A 23,868-nucleotide genomic window follows, 5' to 3' on the forward strand; every position below is an offset into this window, starting at 1 on the left:
TTGCATCATTACGCTGCTCCTTCATGGCTCTTCCCGAAACTAAAAAGGTATATTTATCTACTTATGGTCTTCTTCCACTGGAATATAAGATCCATAAGGAAGAGATTCATTTGTTCACTTCTGTAAGTCCAGTTTTTAGAACAACAGCACATAGTGAACACTCCATCAATATCTGCTGAATAAATATCAACGTCCTGCTGACCAAACACAATTCACTTATGTTTAAATCAAATTTAAATTTCCTTTTTTTATTAGCCTAAACTGGATTTGAGGAACTGAATATTCCTTTTTCATGAAAAAATGAAGAATTATAGAAACATAATTCTTTATAAATACTATCTAATAGTCCATTACAACAGAAAAGTTTTCATTAAAGAGTATTTTCTTCAGAAGGGATTTATTGGTTTGGTCAGATTCTTTAAAAGACTTGAAGTTAAAAAAAAATTTAAAGAGTATTACCTAAGTAGATTGTTTTACTTCACAACTTCATAATAATGATTAAAAAAAAATGTTTATTGAGACTTACTTCACATTGTTGAATGTATCATATGCTGTTTACTAAGCATTTCACTTAAGGTAATACACATTTCACAATTAAATATAGAGTTCCAATTACAGAATACTCCCTGTATTATATTGGTCTGGTATATGTCAACTCCTTACCAGTAAAAACAAGGTGAATTTGTAGCAATGTCTAGAGAAACAGTTTCTGTTCTGTTTGTAGTCACTTCCCTTCTTTCAGTTATATCTGCTGATGCTATTCATTACCTAATATCAATCTTCATATGAATGATATCTTGTACTCTTGTATCAGTGCTTTCATATTAATGCAGGAAATCTTACATTATCTATAATTATTTGAATGCAACTTTTACTATAACTATAGCTTTGCTACCCCTGAATTGCATTTGTACATGTTTTATATGATATATTTTTCTGACTTCATTGAAAGAGGTATTTGGCATAAAATTTTAAGATTTCTGTGGAGCATCATTAGTCAGCCCAAGCAGAGCAGCCACCAAACACACACACACACACACACGCACGCACACACACACACACACACACACGTACTATTACTATAAAAATTCTCCTCCTACCTGTTCTAATAAATCAAAATTATGTAAAATAATATTGACCATCTCCTAAGTGCCCAATTCTTTCCTAGTAAACCAAATTCCCAGTTTTAAGCAGACTCCTATGGAGTGATGAGAGCAGGAGACCTGGCAAGTCAGTGGGTGACAGACGCTGGAGCCAAATCACCCTGACAACTCCTCTCCATAATAAATCTGAGAAGCTAATCTCTGCTAAATTGTTAATGGCTGCTAATGAGATACTCTATACTCGGTTACCACTCCTTGACAGTGTATTTGCATTTAAATGAGCCCCTTCTGGAAGGACTCCCTAACCCAAAGGACTGGTTCCACTGCTGACAGCTTCAGGCACACAGGGCCTCTGGCTCTGGTTTCCCATTGTCCCTTGCTGAGACTTACAATATCATTAGGCCATTTGATCTCTAACTCCAGGATATGAGAAAAGAAGAACTGCAGACCACAGAGCAAAAGATTATTTTTTTAAGAAGCCATGCAATGAACAGTCATAGAGTTAAAAAAAAAAAAAAAAAGTTTCACATTGCTCTAGCCTCCAAAATGAAGTTATCTGGCATACTGTATGTCAAGTTCCAAGAAGACAGATTCAAACTCTTATGTGTTGACATAAAACATTTCTCATTTATTATTCCTTTTCTTTCTAGTTCCCTTATGCCTCTTGCCATGGTATAGTATCTGAACAGTTAATTCCTGCCATTTTACATCTTTAATTTTTGTCTTTTCCCTAGCACCATCAATACTGATTCTCTACCATGAGTAAAAAGCAACTGACAAGAGTACTTTGATGGATGAAGGAGCCTAAATTATCATGAGACACTGTCTATACCTCCAGTGAGTCTGGATTCACAGAATGGAAACTATACCAGGAAGGACAACAGACTGTTCTAGGACTGTTCCAAGTCACCACACTTAATCTCCACTGCTTCAGACAAATTAAAAGAAAAGACCAAACGTCTATTTTTACTCTTAAGGACAAACCTATGTAATAGGCATTGCTCTTCTTATTTAAAAAATGAGACATAATCAGAGTGTGAATGAAAGGATCCAAGCCCAGATCTGTTCAACTACAAAACCCCTGAACTTCAGAGTCCTTTCAGTTTTCTGGTTCCCTTCACCTTCCCATCCTCCTTCTCCTTAACATTATACAGACTTTTCCCTCTAGCATCTGATACCTAGCAAATCCTGCAACAAAATTATAAATTATTTTTTAAAGATTTTATTTATTTATTTGAGAGGGAAAGAGAACGAGCAGGTGCACAAGTGGGAGGAGGGGCAGTGAGACAAGCAGACTCTGTGCTGAGTGTGGAGCCCCATATGGGACTCAATCCCAGGACCCTGAGATCATGACCTGAGCCAAAGTCAGAAACTTCACTGACTGAGCCATCCAGGCCCCATAAATTATAAATTATTAACCACAAGATTTAGCATATTCTCTCTTCCAAGGTATTAGAACTTTAAAAGAAGATGGAAACCTGCTCAAGAAGCTAAGGGTGGCACTTACCAAGCATGGGCTCCCTCTAATGCCTGCACTAGGCAATTCATGTCATTTCAGAATATCCTCAAAAAAAATCTGTGGTTGGGATCCTAATCTTCTTTTTATCATGGTTCCCTTTAACAATCTGGAGCGATTTCTTTAACTCTTCTTAAAATAACATTTTGGGGAGCTGGGTGGCTCAGGTTGAGCCATCCAACTCTTGATTTCAGTTCTGGTGGTGATCTCAGGGTCCTGGGCTGAAGCCCTGAGTAGGGGCTCTGTGCTCAGTGGGGAGTCTGCTTGGGATTCTCTCCCTCTCCCTCTGCCCCTCCCTGTGCTCTCTCTCTCTTCCTCCAAAATGAATAAATGCATCTTTAAAAAAAAGAGGAAGGAAAAAATAACTTTTAAATTGATAAAATATATATAATTTCAAAGTAAACTAATTGCCAATTTTTAAATGCAATTATTAAAATATTTAAGAAACAAAATTTGTGATATAGACAAGTACAGGCATTTAAATTAACTAAATAAGATGTAACAGTGGTTGTTAACTACTATACTTAAAAATAGTGATATTGAGCTAATGGGTTAACAATATTATATTGCTATACATGTGCACTGGAATGCAACAATTAAGTAAATGGATGAAAGATTGTTGGAGCCACATTTTTTACTATTATTGTAGGAATTTATGGATAAGCAAGGGGAGGAAGCTAAGATGATCTTTGTGTTAATGGATTAGACTTGAAGACATTCGTATGAACTCATATTTAGCTCAATATAAGTACTGATAGTTACATATAGAAATATTTATAGATATGTACACATACATGGGAATATATATTTCTTTGCTGTCTCAGAGAGCCTAAACAAATGATATCCCCTTAGCAACCGCACACCTAAAATCCAGATCTTGCTATTATCATCCTCCAAAAAAAGAATCAGGGCTTCTTGGAGAAATGGTTGATTCTAGGACTGAGGTAGGCAAATATAAAATGGGCCTGGAGCACCTTATAATGCCAGAAAGTAACAAAGTAATAACACACACCCACACGCATCAAAAGGAGTATGTCAAAGGAGCAAAGAAGTCAGCAAAAGGAATTCCCAGTGGCTAAAGCTGGAACAACTTGAACAACAAAAATAAAGTGGTATTGGATTATGACTCAAAGTATGAGGCAATTGTGCATGAGTCTATACTGCTATAAATAAATAATCGCATAAATTAATATTTAGGGCAGAAAAGACAATCTCTTGTGCAGAATTCCAATTACTTTATGTGCATACTCTGTCCTCAAGAAGGTGGAGCATAACTCTCCACTCTTTAGGCATGAGCTTCACATAGTGACTTCCTTCCAACAAGTACAGCAGTATGGAAAGGATGGAGGAATAACTTCACAGTGGAGATACTACCTCAGTCAGGTGATCAAGGTCAACATCAACAGTTGAAAATCATATTAATAGTATATACTCCTGATGTGATGTTATGACAATGGCACTTTATCTTGTGGTCGTCCTCCCAATAAACTATAACCCCAGGCTCATCATGAGAAAAGCATCAGACAGATTATAATAGTGAGGCATGCTACAAAATACTTGGCCACTACTCCTCAAAACTGTCAAGGTCATCAAAAACAAGAAAAATCTGAGAAACTATCACAGCTCAGAGGAGCCTAAGGGGACATGACAACTATAGGTAAGGTGGTGTCCTGGATGAGAGCCTGGAAAAGAATTGAAGACGTTAGGTAAAACCCAAGGAAATTGTACAGACTTTGGGTAATAGTAACATAGCATTATTGGTTCATTAATTGTAACAAAGGTACTATACTAATATAAGATGTTAATAACAGAGGAAACTGGGAGTGGAATATTAGGAACTCTATACTATCTCCTTAATTTTTCTGTATATCTAAAACCACTCTAAGAATATATATAATCTATTAAATAAAACAAAAAAAGGTGAGGATGATTTAATTGTAACATCAGAGTGGTGATTTTGAGATATCTATAAAAACTGAAATAGGACATTATCTGTGACTTCTGTTGGTGACAAAGTCAAGGTACTCCCAATATTATTTTAGTTCATTGTCTGCATTTACATTTAAAGGAAAGGCTAACTGCTAAATTTCAGTTATAGGTTAGTAAAACCAAAGATGGAATACTCCTATCCAGATTCTATATACCCTTTGATACAGATTAGGAACCTCACAGTCAATGGTGATATTAATGGCTTAATTTTACGAAATTGAGGCTCAGAGGCATGAATTAGGTTGCTGCAGCTTCCAAAAAACATTCATTCTAGGGCCAAGAATTCTTAATGATTTTTGTTGGAATTCTGCTTGCTACACCACCTCCCAATTTTGGAACTGCTAAACGGGAGATGGGAACTCTTCATGGATCAAATGTGCTTCCCTGGCCTTGCGCAATGCACTGCTTATGCTGCTGTTCAAATCCACAAGATAAAGCTGGCTTGGACCTAGTGAGGGGAATTCCAAAAGTAAGTTAAATGAGGAAACTCCACTCACACTGAGCTCTACTGTCAAAGAACCTCTCTACTTGGAAATGGCTTACCAATGGGAGAAAGAGGCACTGGCTCTATCACAAAGACAGCAAATCCTTGGCCCTTTCTTCACTTGAATCCCCAAACTGCTGAGCTGGTCGACAGAGAGAAAGAAAGGAAGGGAGGGAGAGAGAGAGAAAGGAGGAGACAGAATGAGAGAGAGAAAGAGAGAGAGGTTAATGGCTGGTGCCAATTTAAAGAGGTTAAGAAGGGGCTTATATGTGTATTTGCTTACATTATTCCTAAGGCGAATTCTGATAAATCCTTGGGGGGGGGGGGGGAGATACAGCCATCTGTTAATGTAGATTCTGTTTCTTGGCTTCCAAATGTTATAGCTGTCACCAGAGCAGCCAGCCCAATTGAGGGGTGGGGGGGGGGAGGTGTTAGAGGCAACATCTGTCCACTAAATGCACCACTAAACAGCAACAAAATCCCGGGGCCAGCCCTCTCTGTTTCCTCGAGTGCTTTCTTTGGTCGGTCCTACTTCTCCACTCCTTTGGGAGTTTCCCGTTCTATTACGTAGGCAAGAGGGTGAGAGGTCCCAGCTTTCATGCTTGCGAGCGGTTTGGCTGTGTGTGTGCATGTGCGTACTGGTGTGTGTGCGTTGGGGGAAAGCGAGGCGTGCTACAAGGGACTTACAAAGATCGATTGCCGATTTAAAACATTTCCGGAGTGTTTGAATGTTTATCTTAAAAAGACAATCCCAGTCTCAAATTTAACGAAATGAACAATACTGATAAGGAAAATGAAGAGGGTGGGAAACCCACACAGTCGAATGGAGCTGTCCATGCAGCAGGCGTGACAGGGGAGCTCTCGGAGGAAAGGCGCTATGCAGAGAAAGTTTCTCTGCCCTTTTCTCTCGGTCCACAACACGGCAATGCTTCCTGCGTAAAAGCATTAATAGAAAAGAAACCTAAAACCCGGAGGGGTAGCGGTCGTCGGGCACAGTTTCCGGGAGCCCTTCCCCGCTGCCGGGAGAGGTCCCTCTCCCCCCGCGACTGGCACAGAATGTGGTGATCCGGCCCGGGGCGGGGGATGACTTCATGCAGCCGGAGCGCGGCGGCGGGAGCAGCTGCTGCAGCCGGCAGGTGGGGTGGGGGCCGGCGGAGCTGACCACGGACTCGGCCCGGCGCGGAGGCACTGCGGCCTTGGGGCAGCGGGGACTCGCGCTGACTCCATCCCGAGAAGGTAAGCCGCTCGGCTATTATTAGCCTCCGACACGCCGCTTAGTTCTTTCCGCTCGGATAATAATGGGGTTTGCAATACCCAGCGAAGGGAAATATCCTTGGTGCATTCTGCACTGGGAAAAGGGGCAACAACTGGAATTGAAATGTTAATCAGCCAAGTGCTTGAGATTGGAGGAGCGGTGTTACTGGGCAAACAAAGAAGGCGGTCAGCCTCTATACTCTTCAAGATAGCCGTCCGTTTCAATGCCAGACTCGCTTAGACATTGAAGAAGGTTCAAAATGTGAAATAATTGGAGTTGCACTTTCATTCTTCTACTTCAACCTTCGCTTGGTTATTTTGTGGTTTGGGAGCAGCAGGTCCTTGGAGGCAGCTTGGGGAAGTAATCAGAAATCTTTGCTACCTTCCTCTATCCTCTCCCTTCCTAGTTATCAGAATGAGTCTGTGCCCATTTCAATGTCAAATACCTACTTCAATAGTGAACCTTTAGAAAGAGTCTCAGATTAGAAGAGAAACTTCTCTCATCTCCTGGAGTTCAGCTTGGGTTAAGCAGCACTTGTTTCCACCTTCTCCCTTCGTTTATCATCTTCTCTGTCAACTACTTCATTGATTTTCCTGGGATGCCAGGTCCATTCCGAGGCCAGCTCTTGTCAGCTTCTATCCACAACCTCTGTTCCATGACCGATTTTGTCAAGGACCTACAAAGGGCATTGCCCTACACCAGTTTTAGTATTCTCTCTGTATACTATTACCTGTGTCTTTTCCCCAAATACATGGCACGAAAAATCCCTCTTTTAACCTAGTACCAACATGGTTCCCGATAACTCCCTTCGCCGTAGTCACTGCGGCTACAAGAGGATTTCGAGGACAGCAGAATCTGTTGGGGTATCAGAAAGAGGACCATACTTCTATTTTGCTCCCTGTGCATAGGCACAGATGGAAGTACAAATGTGAATGTGTCTATCCAGTTTTTCTTGAAGCGTTTTTAGTCCCGCTGGGTTGTGAGACACCTACCTTGGTAGGGTTTGGGGTAGGTCCTCCCCAAAAAGCAAGCAGTGTGTTTGTTCTAGGATTCCCCAATAACCTCAGAAGAGTTTCCACAGAGGCTTTCCCCACAGGCATTCAGAAAGCCACTGGAGCTGGCCAATCTAAGCCTCAGGTTATTTGAGCTTCTTTAAGTCAGTCTTGCCATTTAGGGGTTCTGACCACTTGTTCTAGGATCTCCCCACAAACCTCTTGCTACTGAGCTCAAGTGTCTTATTCTTGTTGCCACCTAGGGATGTACATTTGAATAATATGCTTTAAAATGGGTAAGATGGCTGTGATGGGGATTGCAAATGTGCCACTTCACCAGCAGAGAACATTTGCAATAAGCCAGACTCGGGTGTCTGTGTGCCAATACTCTATTTTACAGGGGATCTGTTATCTTTAAATTTGAAATTAGACAGTCTGACTCAATAGCCATGTAATTTTATTTTAGCAGATTAAAAGAGGAGATCAATGAAAGAGGCAAGGTTTATAGCTAAAAATTTATCTCTGCTTACCTTCCTTTTTAAATATTGCTTTTAGACAAAGATATTAGTTTTGAAATATCATGTTAATTTTATTATATGCCATTATTGCTTTTCTGAATACAAATTCTTTTTATAAAACACACTTTAGAAGGATTCGAGTTGGTTTCTTTGTCTCTACCTTTAGTATATGAGGCAGAGGGAGTGGAGGGGGTAGGCAAATCCCACTCCAAGTGGCCTACTCCAGGAACTCTTCCCTGGATCATGAAAAAAACTCAGCACCGATTTTTTTTGGCATGTTGTTATTATGTGTTGAGTGTGGTTTGGGTCTGAAATACTAAAATTTCAAGATTCTATAATTTTGAATCAGGCACACCAAATAGAAAAGGGAACAAAGAGCAAGAACAACAAAACCCTTTATTCTATCACTTTTCTTTACTAAATCTTAAAATATTTAACCATATAAATTATTATTCTGAATAATAAGTGATAATAAATGTTAATATAATAATTCATTTTTAAGAAATTATGTAGTACAGATTATCTTAAGTAATTGTGTAATACAGATGATAAGTACAATAAAAATTTCTGTAATTTGAGGTTTCTTCATGTTGACTATTAGTGCATGAGAATATCCTAATAATAGTTAGAAATTGCAAGTGTCCATTACTTGGTTTCTGAAGAAACTGAATTCTTTGAAAAGAAATGGGACAGAATTAGGGGACCTAGTACTCCCTAAGCTGGCATCATACCTGCCATTGATTTTATAGGTGAGATGAATTCACTAAGTTATGGACTTGCATTTGAGAAGCCTTTTTGGCTTGAGAGAAAATAAGTTAGAAAATTTAATTTTTCATTTCAGTGCAACTGAGGAAGATAAATAAATTTAAAGGATTTCTGAATTTGGACTTTGTTATGTTTAAATAAAACAACTTTTGTGAGAAAGATGTCTAAATTCATAGCCCTAAGAAGAGATACATGTATGACTTCATGACTGAAATTGATTTATGACTTTATTTCCTTTTCTTTAAATGTTTCCCAGGGAAAAGAAAAATTAATTGCCTGGTGTTGAAGAGATGCAGGAGGAATGAAAAAAAGGGGGTGTGCACTATTCGATGCTAAATGAACTGCAGGCATTTTTGTAGGTTTGACAAGATAGAATAAAGTCAATCTACTGCTTTCTAATCACGTAAAAAAAACATTTAGTATGGTGGGTGGTCAGTGTTACCAGTAACTTAATACAAATTGAGGCGTCAAAGTTGACCTCTCATCACAAAAGGCATTTTCTGGTGCTGTCTTACTGCCATTAGTTACAACTGAAATAGACATATTTTGAGATTTTGAAACATGGAAAAGAAAAAAAAAGTAGAAATAATAAAGCTAAAAAAGTGTGTTTCTATTCACCCAGTGTTTGCATGGAGAATAAGTAGAAAAAGTCCTATTTTGAAAGTTATCAGTGGCCTCCTAACTGCCAAATTTATGTAATATTTCACCTTTTTCATTATGTTTTTAAGTTCTCATCCATGTTCTTTTTTAATTAAATATTCATGTTTAAAAGTATTATTAATAAGTAATATGCATCAGGCACTGAGATATCTCTTTATCTAGTTTCTCACTAATCCCCTTAAGCTACCCTATGATCAGCCTAAACCAAGTGGTCTTTATTTCTGGTTTGTGCCCCATGATGTTATGCCTATATGTCTTCATCTGTTCCTTTCACTCACCCTGTATATGCTAAAACCTTGCTCACGTAAGACACTGCCTCTTCCATGAAGTTTCCCCATACCCACCATCCTCATATCAGATGAGTTTTCTCCCTTGTCTGAATTCCTATTGCACTTTCTATCTTGGCCTTTTCTTTAGTGTGAACCAATGCCTTGTTCTCCTAAAATAACTTTGGAGAGCACACTTTGTGACTGACAGCCTTTTATTACCTGCAACTCATACTACAGTGCCTAGCTACCTACAGTTCTTCCTTGACTAACAATGGGCTTACATCCCAATAGACACATCATAAGTTTAAAATACCATTAAGTCAAATGCATTTAATACACATAACCTACAAAACACCATTGCTTAGCCTAGCCTAACTTAAACAAGCTCGGAACACTTATATTGGCCTGCAGATGGGCAAAATCATCTAACACAAAGCCTATTTTATAGTGTTGAATATCTCACGTAATTTATTGAATACTATACTGAAGGCGAAAAGCAGAATCGTTGTGTAGGTACAGAATGGTTGTTAAATGTCTCGGTTGTTTACCCTTGTGATCGCGTGACTGACTGAAACCTGTGGCTCACTGCCACTGCCCAGCGTCATGAGAGATTATTGTATTGCTTGCTAGCCTGGGAAAAAATCCAAATTCAAAAATTGAATTGTGGTTTCTACTGAATGGGTATCTCTTCTGCATGATCATGAAGTTGAAAAATCATACATTGAACCACCGTAAGTCAGGAACCTTTTGTATTTGCATAGTAGAGATTCAGCAATTTGATTTTAGTGGAAGAAACTGGTTATTATTTAAGGAGTATATCTCTACCTACTCTTTGCCATTAGTCAAGTTCAGCTCCCAAAATGTGTGCAAGTAATGTTTAGTTTTTAAAAATATTTATATAATAATATAGTGAAAGCACATTCAAATAATTATATTCAACAAAAGTTATTGTGAGCTTACACGCCATTAAATGTATATTAGCTCATACATATTAGAAGTATGTTAAGCTTAACAAAACAAAACTTTTTTTTTTTAAGATTTTATTTATTTATTAGAGAGAGAGAGAGCATGGGCAGGGGGAGCAGGAGGCAGGGGAAGGGGGAGAAGCAGGCTCCCCGCTGAGCTAGGAGCCCGATATGGGACTTGATCCCAGGGTGGTGAGATCATGACCTGAGCCGAAGGCAGACGCTTAACTGACTGAGCCACCCAGACGTCCCCAAAACAAAACTTTATTTTTTTAAGCTTTTATTTATTTACTTAAAGGGAGAGATCAGGAACACAGGGGAGGGGCAGAGGGAGAGCGAAAAGCAAACTCCCCACTGAGCAGGGAGCCTACCTCAGGACTAGATATTAAGCCGCTTAACCGACTGAGCCACCCAGGTGCCCCCAAAACAAAACTTGAAAAATACTGTATCTGCTTTCAGCATGCTTGCGTTCTATTGAAAAAGAATAAGCAGAAGAAGGTGCCTTGCATATATGAGTACTTGTCCAGTTTCAAGGCACTCTGCCAAGTACTTTCATCTGTGGTATCAAATTTCAGCCTTCTACTCTATGCTAATTTTACATTGAGGAAACTGAGACTCAAAGATGTCACCTAAATGTTTAGGAGACATTCTTTCCATGTTACCATGCTGCTCTTTGAAGTGTTAAGAGTGAAGGAAAGCATTATAAAAAACACAAGGTCAGAGCTATCAGAGTAGTTTAAAAATTGTTTTGTAATTAATCTTTCCAATGTTTCTTGAACTTTACCATCCTCTTTGATAATTCAATAAAGGCTGTGCATCCAGTTCCCAAGTATATACACAAACACACACAAATACACATAGCATTTTGCATACAATTGCAGGTGTTTAAGGACCCACTAAAGCACTCCTTAGCAAATGGTTTAAGAATATGTACTCTGTGCTCACAGTATGTGTGTCCTTTATTAGCCCAGACATTTTTGGTACTTGAAATGACATTCTCCTTCTATTGTTCTCCCTGCTTTAGAACCTAAAATGAGAGCCCTTCATTATCACTGGTACAAAGGCAGCTAAGATGATTTGGAAACAAGTGCCAGTGAGAAAAGTGATTCAAAGAACCCTGATTCATGGAAAAGGAATCCCAGAAGGAGTTCTGAATTTTACACATTCCAAGTGACTTATTTAGGGTTTTCCAATCAAAACCATTTTTTACAAAAAAAGAAACAGTTCTAGACTTAGTGTACCGTAGTGCCAAATATGTACAAGAACACTGCCAGCAGTCGAGCGGTGTGGGCTACTTTGTGAAACATACTCAGTTTTCTTAGGATGGATGTGTGTCTGCCTCAAAGTTACTATTTCTTTCTGGTAATGCTGTCTGCAGTAATGTATTGGCTTTTGCCAAGTTAAGGGAAGAATGACAAGTTATGTTCATCCCTCCTAGGTTATAAAACAATTGCCAGCATAAAAATGTATTAAAAATTCTTAACAGATACCTGAAGAGACCAGTACTAGCTAACATGATTTGCTGATGCTAGTATTCAAAAAGAAGTGTGACAACATTAATCCGGAAAAAAAACAGAGATGGAGAGAAAGAAAACTCAAGAGGCCGACCTGACCTTTTGCTTTCCTTACACTCCCCAAAATATGATAATAACTGTATGCGCTCCTAAAATAAGGGCAATTTTTTAAAAATTTATGTATTTATTTTATAGAGAGAGGGGGGAGAGAGAGACCACAAGTTGGGGGGTACAGCAGAGGGAGAGGGAGAAGCAGGCTCCCCGCTCAGCAGGGAGCCCGATGTGGGACTCGATCCCAGGACCCTGGGATCATGACCTGTGCTGAAGGCAGATGCTTAACTGACTGAGTAACTCTGGTGCCCCAAAATAAGGGCAATTTTATGAAAACTTTATAATATGCCTAATGCAAGGTAAATTTATACTTTATTTTATGGTGGATTTTTATTATTTTTTATTGTGGTAAACCGGAAATAAAATTAACTGTTTTAAGCATTTTTAAGTGTACAATTCACGGAAATTAAGTACATTCAGTGTCGAGCAGCTATCACCACTATCCATTTTCAGAACTTTCTCATCATCCCAAACAGAAACTTTGTACCCATTGAAGAATTACCCCCTCATAGTCCCCTCCTCTCAGCCTCTGGTAGACTCTGTTCTATGTTCTGTGTCTATGGATTTGTCTATTCTAGCCACCTCATATAGTGGAATCATAGAATATTTTTCCTTATTTATCTTATATTTATCCTTATCTGGTTTCTGTCACTTAGCATAATGTTTTCAAAGTTTATCCATGTTGGAGCATGTGTCAAAATTGCATTACTTTTTAAGGCTGAATAATATATATATGTGTATGTGTATATTATATATGTTATATAATATATACATATATAATATGTATATTATATATATACACCCACACCCACACCTGCAGTGTTTTTTAGTTGCAAAACATTTTCAGTACATTGCCTATTATATTAATGATATCTAGCACAAAACACTACCGTATCACCTTTAGTAGATGCCTAATATGTACAAAGAATGTGCCATAATTTTATTAAATGAAAACCCATTGATAAATATTAAGTTCCAAATTATTTCATGATTTCAAGGTACGTGATAATGGACACAAAGTTACACATCTTTATATGTTGGTGCTTTTACTTCTGTTTATTTTTATTTTGTTGTTGTTGATGGTGCCAAGACCCAGGATTGGTGGTGCTTTAACTTTTGATGGAAAAATTCTTGAAGTGGTATTGTGGGGTCTGAGACAACACATGAACATTTATAATTTGAAAAAGTGCATTGAGTATAAAAATCATAAACTTCTTCAACAGATGGTAGATGCAAGTAATATAAGGGAATCCATTCATCATGATTTGAGCAAGGAAATAATTTCACTTTTCGTTTCTAGTTCATGGAGGAAAATATTATACACAAGTCTTGACAGATTTCAAGTCTCTCAACACATTTTATCGTTTCAAAGATATTACAGAGTACATCACAGATGTCAGTCAAGTCTTACAACAACAGTGTAGAAAACTAGAAACATCTATAGCTAGGTGTGTGTGTGTGTGTGTGTGTGTGTGTGTGTGTGTGTGTTTTAAGCTCCAGCAATGGGTCATTTGAATCCAGCCTAATTAAAATTTGGTCTGTTTTTTAGTTCAAATTTATGTACCTGTATTATAGTAAATCTTTTATTTTGTTGGGTTTTTTCTTTAGTTTCTCTTTAGTGTATCCTTTTTAACTTATCCTGTTAGGAGTGTTGTATTTAAGCTAAACTACAAAATATCGGTACATAATAAGTAAAACAGAATTGGCGAAACTTTTAACTACCCTTCTCAGATTGTTTTGATTTGCATTGTCCAAGAGGAGAGAAACAAAGAGCTTGCTGGGGATTGCATCATGTTTTACCCAAATTAGACATTAACATGCTACAATGTCAAGGATGAAGCAACATGTTTAAAACATATTTTTGAAAAGCTACATAAAACTGAAAGGTTGCAAGAACATAGATAGACACACCCTAGACATTTCACAATAGTATTTTAAGGTATGCCTTTTCTTTGGTTGATTGGGTTGGAGAACCTATTAATAAGCATTTCTTTATTATTTACTTTTATCTTTATTCCGTCTGATCAAACCTTCTTTTAAAAGCAAGCATGAAACAAATAAGTATTCTGACCTTTGCCTAAATAAGCAACAAGAAACCTATATCGTAATCAATGCATTGCCATGTTGATGAGACCAAGAGTAGAAATATTGGGTTTTTGGTCATTACAGTCATAGCAGCAGTACATCCTACTTTGTTCTTTCTGTCGTATACTGCAGAATCTGACTGCATAAACTGAGAAGTCAGTAATCTTTAATGCCATTTCTAACACTCCTCTCCATGATTTTTCACACTCAGGTTCTCTGGTAATTGAAATGTAGTGAAGAACAACCAGGGTGTTAATACACTCTATCCATTCACAAAACTTAATCCTGCTAGGACTTGCAAAAATAATGTTGAATATGAATTGGTGGATACCTAATAGAATCACTGAGAATAATCTGTCAGACTCACCAAGTCCAAGTACAAATTTAAAGATGGTCAAAATTTTTTTTAAGATTTTATTAATTTATGTGACAGAGAGAGGGAGGGAGCACGAGCCACAGGGAGAGGCAGCAGGAGAGGCACAAGGAGAGAGAGAAGCTGACTCCCCAGTGAGCAGGGAACCCCACGCAGGGTTCATCCAGGAACCCTGTGATCATGACCTAAGCTGAAGGCAGACATTTAACCGACTGAGCCACCCAGACACCCCAAAGACTGTCAATTTTTTTTAAAGATTTTTTTTAAAATTTATTTATTTGACAGAGAGAGACAGCCAGCGAGAGAGGGAACACAAGCAGGGGGAGTGGGAGAGGAAGAAGCAGGCTCCCAGTGGAGCAGGGAGCCTGATGCAGGGCTCGATCCTAGGACTCCAGGATCATGCCCTGAGCCGAAGGCAGATGCTTAATGACTGAGCCACCCAGGCGCCCCCAAAGACTGTCAAATTTTAAACACTGTAAAGATTTAAAAAGATTTTAAAATTCATCCGATAAAATAATATATGAAAATTTAAGAAAAGTGTAATTACACATATGGGGTTTATTTACAAGATAAGCTCACTGGAGAACAATGCACTTTTAGAAGACGTCATTCTGAAAAGACTGCATTCGCATTTTTTAACTACTGCCCTCCAAAATATATTGCAACAAATCACTATTCATCCAAATTAATCTCTCATCTTAAGGAAGTGAGTTATTCTCAGGGAAACTGCCTTCAACTAATTTGTGCTTTCCTGCAGTGGATCAAGCCAAAATGCAACAGGACTGACATTCTTAACTACTGTGACACATCCATATTTACTAGGATTGTCTAATGATTAGAGGCTTATAATAACCTGAGAATCTCCATTGATAAAAGTTAGTCAAGACATGATTGGTGCTCCTGTAGAAGACAAATCTAAATTTCATTTCTTCTTCTTTTTTTTTTTTTTTTAAAGATTTTATTTATTTATGTGACAGAGAGACAGCCAGCGAGAGAGGGAACACAGCAGGGGGAGTGGGAGAGGAAGAAGCAGGCTCACAGCGGAAGAGCCTGGTGTGGGACTCGATCCCGGATCGCCAGGATCACGCCCTGAGCCGAAGGCAGACGCTTTAACGACTGTGCCACCCAGGCGCCCCTAAATTTCATTTCTTCTACCATCTCCTTCTTAGAGAACAACCTAGGACTGCAAAGCAAAGCATGAAACAGTAGTATTTGGTATATTTTATAAGTGTTCAGGTTTCTAGAGAGCCTATTAGTAGCACATACTATGGTAAACACTCAGTAAATGTACACAGTTATTTTAAGACAGTAAAATATCAAGACTATAAAAATTACTGCAAGTCAAATGTTTAGTTTCATATTTGGCTTTATAGGCATTTATAAAATATTTATTGAACAACAAAATAAATCAATACCATTTAGTTTTGAAAGCTGCCCCCCAACACAAAATAATTGGCATTCTACACAAGTTCATTGTGATTATTTTGTAGGTGTGTTAGGGATGAGTTGTGGATGGAACTACCCTCCCCTGCTTCTTGCTAAACCATTCTCTCTTCCCTCTGAGGTTTTGGTAAAGTGGGAATTAGAAGTGATGCATATTAAAGCTTGAGATATATCTAGTAAGCAGTTTAAAATACTTAGTCAAGCACAGTCCATTTACCCAGAACAGAAGAATGTGACATGACTCTTCTTTCTTCAACTACAGTGGATTTGGACTTTTAGAAAATTCATCATGCAAGATACAGATTTTAATAATAAACTGTTAGTTGGTGGTTCTCTTATTTCCATGCCTTTTTCAATCTCATTTACTGTATAGAACACTGTCACGGAGAAAGCAAAATTTCAGTTAATTGAAAGCATTTTCCACCTGAATGCAGGTTTGAGATAATGGTCCTGCAACATCTTCACTGGGGCTTTGTGAAGTCACTATTTCACCACAAAAACTAAATCTGACACTGAAATGATCTGATGCTGAACAGTTCATTGAATAAGTGGTGGAAGGTTGGCATCTTGGTTATCATTAAAAAAAAAAACCCAAACAAACACTAACTTGTTCAGGCCAAAAATTTAAATGTTTGAATTTCCCCTTAATAAATAAAAAGGAAAATGAAATAACATGGCAGTACAGTGTTATTTTTTTTTTAAAGATTTTATTTATTTATTCGACAGAGATAGAGACAGCCAGCGAGAGAGAGAACACAAGCAGGGGGAATGGGAGAGGAAGAAGCAGGCTCATAGCAGAAGAGCCTGATGTGGGGCTCGATCCCAGATCGCCGGGATCACACCCTGAGCCGAAGGCAGACACTCAACCGCTATGCCACCCAGGCGCCCCAGTACAGTGTTATGAAAGCAAAGGAATTGAGTTGATCTCAAAATGTTTGAATATAAAATTAATGTTTTTTGTACAATTTGATAACTTTACTCAGAGCTCTCAGGCAGCCTTTTATCACTTTCAAAACGAATCAAAAAGCTCTAAACATCATCCTCAAAGTATGCTGGTCACTCGACCTTCCCCTTCCCTTTGTTTGTTTGTTTTGGGAGTTTGGACTATCACTTATATCTAAATCATATTTTAAGAAGTGAATTTGAGCTTTGAATCCTAACTAGTTTCAATCCCACCTCTATGATTTACTAGCTATGTGATTTAGGGTAAATGACTTAACCTCTGTGAGTGGTTTCTTGGTATTTAAAACAGGAAAATCACAGAGCTGTACCAACTGAAGAAGAGACCATAAAAGAGAACTTAGTGCAATATCTGAAACACTGTAAAGGTTAATAAATGTTTCCAGTTTTTGTCCTTTTTATTCTCATGGGCAATTTACAACCAGACCTCATTATCACAACTTTTCCCAAATGTTTATGAACTCTTTTCCTCCTTCTCCCACGTTGGTTAAACTAAGCTTTGAAATGACCCTGAGCCTCACGGGAAGATGTCTCTGTGCAGGTAATGCCGCTGGTGGGAGAGGTTGAAGCCAACACAAAGCGAAGTTATAGGGCTTTGATCTGGCAGTTAGCTGTGGGAATTAGACTTAGCTTCTATTTTTAACTCTGCAAGTAGTTGATTGGATGACCTGGGAAAAGTCAGTTGGCAATTAATTCTGCATCTTATTTTTTTCTGAATTTTACCGTGTGTCTAATCACTCTTGTCACTAACTCATTATCAGAAATGATACTAAGGTTGTTGTGACTAAGGTGTTAATGTCAGAAGCAAGTGACAGATAAAATGGGGAGGCTCCCTTACTTAAAAGCAACAGCTGACTTTTTCTTCCTTCCTTCCTTCCTTCCTTCCTTCCTTCCTTCCTTCCTTCCTTCCTTCCTTCCTTCTTCTTTCTTCCTCCCTCCCTCCTTTCTTTTCTTTCTTTCTTCTTTCTTTCTTTTTCTTTCTTTCTTTCTTTCTTTCTTTCTTTCTTTCTTTCTTTCTTTCTTCCTTCCTTCCTTCCTTCCTTCCTTCCTTCCTTCCTTCCTTCCTTCCTAATACAGTGCGGAAGTTCCTGGGAGAGAACAACTTTAATTTATAAAGAATTGTTAACATTCACTTCCACTAACCGAAGTCTTTGAAGAGCCCGCTAATTATCTAACAATTGAAGACGTTTCTCATTGTTCGTATCATTAAACTGTCTAAAAGGAAAATTAACCTGTAACTCCATTGTATATCATATGCCAATGACTCTTTTTGGTATATGATATCTTTCTATTTTACTGAAGCTCAAATAATTTAGAGAGAACATATAAGCATTTTAATATTCAGGGTCTTGTTCATTACTAGGTGATAGTGATCAGACTTGCTCAATAGCAACACCTTTAAACTGAAATAAAAACATCAAGCCTTAATTATTGTGAAAACTTAAGTAGAAACACCACCTATAAAAACTGCATTGTTAATACACACGCACATGCGTTAGTATGATGAATTTTCGGGCTTAAAAAGTACATAATTTTACATTTTTTAAAAAAAGATTTATTTATTTATTTGAGAGAGAGTGTATACATGTGGGGGTGGTGGTTGGTTAGGGACAGAGGGAGTGGGAGAGAGAGAATCGTCAAGCAGACACTACTGAGCACAGGGCTTGATTCCATGCCCCAATCCCATGTCCGGACCAAGATCATGACCTGAGCTGAAACCAAGAATCAGATGCTTAACCAACTGAGTCACCCAGGCACCCCACTAGTTTAGGAATTTTAATTCAATATGTAAATATGCTAACTTCTGTTGAAATTTCTGTAACTTTAGGGTCAAAATTAATTTGAAGGTTATTGGTGTTATTTTTCTGGTTTCTTATAACTGCTGTCTCAAATAAATGCATTACCAAGACAAAAATATCCCTGGCTTAAAGTTTCTGCCCTATTAATCACATACTGGGATGTCTCTTGGATATCAGTAAAATGATTTATTTTAGAGCGTAGCCTATGGAATGACTTGCCACTTGGCAGGCAACCTTCAACAGTAAAATATACCTGATATTCCAATTTTCCAAATTCATTTAATCACACAAATGTGATCTTAATAAACGATAGGTGACTATTAATGTTTAATCATTCTCCTTATGCCTTTTACCAGTTATTAACAGAATATTAAGTAAGCAACAGTTCTATAGTATTTATTAAGATTTTTATTTAATCTCAAGTGTAATCCATATTTCCTTTTTTTTAAAGATTTTATTTATTTGAGAGAGAAAGAGAGTGAGCGACAGAGACAGCATGAGCTGGGGAAGGGGCAGAGAAGCAGGCTCCTGCTGAGTGGGGAGCCTGACTTGGAGCTCATTCCCAGGACCCTGGGATCATGACATGAGCTGCAGGCAGATGCTTAACCAACTGAGCCACCTTAGGTGCCCTGTAATCTGTATTTCTATAGTACTTTTATATCTACCACCTCACTTGAGAAAGAAGCTTTCTAGGGCTTTTATGTCAGCTTCTAAGTGGAGCAGTCTTTATTTAACATTTTTCACTGAAAAATACTAAATAAAAATTTACATGGTCTAATGAAATGTAAATATTAGAAAATATGAAACATTTGAAATATTCAAATACACAAAAACAGGGATATACTTGAAAACACGAATTTTTAATGTATTTAGGTTATCTATGCTGAACTTTATGTCATTCATCTACATAATAGCTCACACATAACCTTCGCTGTTAATTATTTTAAGATCCTTAAAGTAGGAAACAATATAGAAACTAATTAACTAAAATTTCCTTTTTGAGAAATGTTAAGTGAGAAGAGAAGAATGTTAATAAATAAAGCATATTGGTTTGAATATCACATACATAGAGGAAAATGTTAAATCAATTATCAATAATTAACTTAAGAAATAGAAAGGGTGACCTTTGCTTCCTCTCAATACCAATCTCATTTGGTATTTCCAAACTCATTACAATGTGTATGTATTACTTAAGTGTTTAAGAAGAAATGTGCTGGTTTGGATGTGTTTTGTAACATTTAAACATTGCTGAGTTTTGCTGAAATGTTCAATTTTTATATAGATTTCTGGAAATCCACCTTAGAGGAAGGGAAGTTTTCCCTCATCCTGAAATAATTTTTTTTAAAGTACTATATACTTTCAAAACATTTTTTATATCCATTTTCTCATTGAATTATCCTAACTCTCCAAAGTTGGTACAGCAACGATTATCTTCATTTTGCAGAGGGGAAAAGCTGAAGTTCATGAAGTTATGCAGTTTGCCACTTAAGCAGTACATAGAGTTATTAAGTAGCAGGGCCAGAATTCAGACTAGCTTCATGCCCCAGTCAATCTAGTGCTTTCCTAGATGCTACAAGAACTGAATGTGTATAAGCGTAAGCAGAAAAATGGAAATAGGCTTAGATCTGTTCCTACTTATAAATTTGCCTGTAGACCTCACTGGAACCTGAACCAGGAAAATCTACATGGATTACTTTCATCAACTCAAAGAGGTGGTCATGTTAAATAAGCTTCTAGATTTAATTTAAAAAAACAAAAAAACAACTATATTGTTTTTTTCACCATATTCCAGTTTATGTTTTGCCATTATCAACTTCTTTTCTGGAGAACCATGCCTTCTACTTAAAGGATTGCATTGCTTAATAAACATTGATGATGATAACGGCTTATTTGGGTTAAATAATATACAAATCTAGTTTCATTGACACAATGCTAATATTCATGAGGTTATATCATTTTATTTACACACACACTTATCTAGGTGAAAGTCAAATAGTAATTTTTCCTTCAAACCAGAACATTATTTGTATAATTTGCCACCTAATTGGAGCACTTAGCCATATAATCTATCATTTTAAAAGTTAATAACTAAAATTCACAGCAAATTCTCTTCTGTAACTACATTGGACACTTTTATTGCATTTCTACTAGGTTTCTATTAAGTATAAAATTATTTTAAACAAGTCATTTATAAGATCTGCCTCAGTATTTTTATGCTTCTGAAATATCACCACTATAATCTGCTTTTTAAAATAGTCTGACACCTACCAAGTACTCTTTCACCTCCTACAAGAAAGCAAGAAAAAGAAAGCATTTATGTTTTTAATTTTAGTGAAGGGTTCTTGATTTAAGAATTAGTCATTTGCTGTCATTTGAATTTCAACTATTCTGTAAGTACTTGAGGTTCTTTTTGTACGACTTTTCTGTAGTTTTCACATATATTGCCATTAATTTCATCTTTTGCTTGGGATTAATAAAATCATAAAGTTTATTTTCTACTATTTTTTATTTCCCTTCATTTCAAATACTCAGTGTCTTCTCAGAAACAACATTATGGTTTTGAACTGAATATCAATAACAGATAATACCAGGAAATGGTGATTCTGGTTTTCAGTTAAAAAAAAAAATAAAATGAGAAACTAAAGGAATAGTTACTATAGCATTTTCCCCCTTCCATTTAACTAATCAGCCATTCACATCAGTGAATATTAAATTTTGAGACTATGGATCCAAATACTAAATATTTTACATATTCAGAGAAGTGAAAAATAATACTTACTTTGCTTACTCTGTGCTAAATGCTGTTCTAAAACCAAATAGATTCCCCCTCACAACAACGCTAAGAGGTAAACACTATTATTACCTATTTTACAGATAGGCAAACAGATAGACAAAACGGTTAAGTTATTCATGGTCACACAGCTAGTATTATGGTACAGATAAAGTATTTAAAACCAGTTTAAAGTATCTAAAACCTGTTGTTGCAAGAGTCCACATTCCCAACCCCTATAATGAATATAAGGGTTTTGATCCCTACTATTTGTTATATGCCCATTTACTAGCTTGTGGAAAGAAAGGGAGGGGAGTAGGGGAGGAGGTAAAGAAGGAAGAGCTGAAGGCAGGAGAGATGTCAAAATTCTGCCAGTTTGTTGAAAACTCTGTGCTACATAATGAAGTTCAATTTAGGGTTTTGTAGCATTTTCAACACAATAAATAATTTTAAATTTTCTCAAGTGAAGTCTCTGATAATAGTATCAGATGGAGACAGCCAGTGAATTTCTATTTACTAATAATCATAATCGAAATGTTATGGCAGTCTCAGACTTAGAACAAAAACAATTCTGGTAATTTTCACAGCAATAAATCTATCTTAAAATTATTACCAGGGTTTTTTCGCCCTCAGCACTCAGCTTATTTAATTTTAATTTTTAAAAAAGCCCATAAATTTTAGTAAGATTTTAAGTTAGGCTTAAATCGTAGGAAAATTTTTAAAGAAAGTTTAGAATCTGTAACAAAAGGAAAGCACCCTCTTCCCATCCCATGCCCACCTTTGTTCATTTCCACCAGAATTGTTCCATCAAGAAAGGAGGAATTATTCTGATTGGTCAGATTTAATGGACTGTTCACTGAACCCATTTTACTGTTACTGTATGTTTAAAGGTACCTAGCAATGGTTCTCACATTCTTACTTGCCTATAATTTGATCCTGTGAGAGCAGATAAGTGGAGTAAGGATCTTTGAAACCTAGATCTCTGTTTCCTCTCTCTTGCATGCCTTGCCACAGGGGGTGCTTAATCCAGTAGACAATGGACCCTTCTGTCTTTTATAGGCTGTTTCCATGCAGATGAGTCAAGCTCTATTTGAGCCTGGAAAATCTTACATACTCTCTTGTCAACTTCTTGCTTCAGTACGTACTCAGAAAATGGTAACACGCCTCAAGTGTTTACCCTAGCTCTGAATTCGGGCTTATCAGGAAGTAATCCCAAATCTCAGATGTGTTCTGTATCTTAATAGATAATTTGTATTTATAGTTAACATTTACTCTGGATTATTCATATGTTCTTGTGCAATTAGTAACTATTTCTGTCTTCAAGTGCTTAAAACCAGGATAAGCGTGGATTTTAATCAAGGTAGTTTAGAAACTATATTATTTGTTTGTTATGTACTAGCCACTGTCCTAAGTACTGCTGGGAGAGTGCTAAACAGTGGTTATAAACCACACTAATTTTCAGCAATATTGTTAAAAAAGGGTAAAATTCAAACAGGAAGGGGGTACAGAAATCTTAAGCAAAAAAACAAATCTCAGCTTTAATATGCATGGTTGGCATTTTGGAAGTTTAAATCTAACACAGGAAGTTTAAAATTAATGATATATAGTCAGTCTAGTTGAGCTTTGTTTTATTTAAAACAAGTAATTTTTTTTCAAACAAAGTTGGCAAATCTTTAATAGTAATTATGCAACTTTCCAGTCTCTTCTTTTTTTCTTTTTTCTATTTTATTTTTAAGCAATCTTCACATGCAATGTGGGGCCTGAACCACAATCTGGAGATCAAGAGTTGCATGCTCCCCCAACAGAGCCAGCCAGGTGCCCCTATAGTCCCTTATTTTTTAAAAAAATAGGGTGCCTTGGCTTATGACCTGTGGCCATTTTAATATTTTGAGAAACTAACCTTTAGCATTTTGAAAATTAGGTTTTTTCATTAATGAAAATTATAATGTTTGTGCATCAGTTTATTTCATGCCTCCAAAATGGGATAAAACTTTCCAATTTTAAGTCACAAACCAGTATGTTGTCTATTGATTCTAGGCTTCCAAATTTTATCATAAGAAATGGTAGGTGAGAGGAATCTTCATCTTGAAAACACCCAAATTTGAATTCTGAAATTTATTTTGATTGGTTAGTGATGTAGGGCAAGACATTAGGGTTCAAAGCCAATGGCCAAGAAAGACTTCTTGAGACCTCTTTGATGCAAAAGATGGTTTTATTAAAACAAGGGGACAGAACCCCTTGGCAGAGAGAGCTGCCCTGGGGTCATGAAGAATGACCCATTATATATTTTCAAGATG

The 23,868-nt window shown here is 37.0% G+C and overlaps 1 protein-coding gene and 1 long non-coding RNA gene across 3 annotated transcripts in view; one reads left to right on the forward strand and one right to left on the reverse strand.

The window, feature by feature from the left end:
• Positions 1-23,868, reverse strand: part of LOC103661359 — a 254,976-nt gene that overhangs the window by 116,197 nt on the left and 114,911 nt on the right. The window lies entirely within an intron of this gene.
• PKIA (cAMP-dependent protein kinase inhibitor alpha) overlaps positions 6,247-23,868 on the forward strand; it is a 91,608-nt gene continuing 73,986 nt past the window's right edge. The window contains exon 1 of one of the 2 annotated variants that reach the window (XM_008689076.1): positions 6,247-6,328. The gene's annotated coding sequence lies outside the window, so the exon portion shown is untranslated. The remainder of the gene's footprint in view (positions 6,329-23,868) is intronic. The other variant, XM_008689077.1, reaches the window with a different exon arrangement.

This window comes from Ursus maritimus, unplaced genomic scaffold, assembly GCF_017311325.1.
Source record: "Ursus maritimus isolate PB19 unplaced genomic scaffold, ASM1731132v1 scaffold_9, whole genome shotgun sequence".
Taxonomy (NCBI): Eukaryota; Metazoa; Chordata; class Mammalia; order Carnivora; family Ursidae; genus Ursus; species Ursus maritimus.